Here is a 560-nt window from a genome sequence, read left to right as displayed (position 1 = left end):
GGAGTAGGTGCAGTAAAGTCACCCAGCACTTTCCTTGCATTGTTGGCATTGTTGTTGTTTTCGGCTGCCATATGTTCTTCTTCTTTGAAGAATTTGGTTAGGTCCTCTAAAGAGAGTTGTGCTTTGGCTTCTCTTAGCTTTCTCTTCAAGATCCTTTCAGGTTCAGGATCAGCCTCAACAAGAATGCCTTTGTCTTTGCTCCTGCTCATATGAGAGAGAAGAGAACAAGAAATGTGGAATCCTCTATGTCACAGTATAGAGATTCCTTGAAGTGTCAGAGAAAAAGAAGAGTAGAAGACAGAAGTAGAAAATTCGAACTTGTCAAAGGAGATGGAGTTCGAATTTTGCATTAAGGAATAGTGTTAGTCCATAAATAGAAGGATGTGAGAAGAAGGGAAGTGATTTTCGAAAATTAAGTAAAAATTTTGAAAACATTTTAAAAAAACATTACTTAATTTTCGAAAATGAAAGTGGGAAAGAAATAAAGTGATTTTTGAAAAATATTTTGAAATTAGAAATCAAAGAGATTTGATTGAAAATTATTTTGAAAAAGATGTGGT

This window comes from Arachis duranensis, chromosome 10 (assembly GCF_000817695.3).
Source record: "Arachis duranensis cultivar V14167 chromosome 10, aradu.V14167.gnm2.J7QH, whole genome shotgun sequence".
NCBI lineage: Eukaryota > Viridiplantae > Streptophyta > Magnoliopsida > Fabales > Fabaceae > Arachis > Arachis duranensis.
This window is presented reverse-complemented; position numbering follows the sequence as displayed.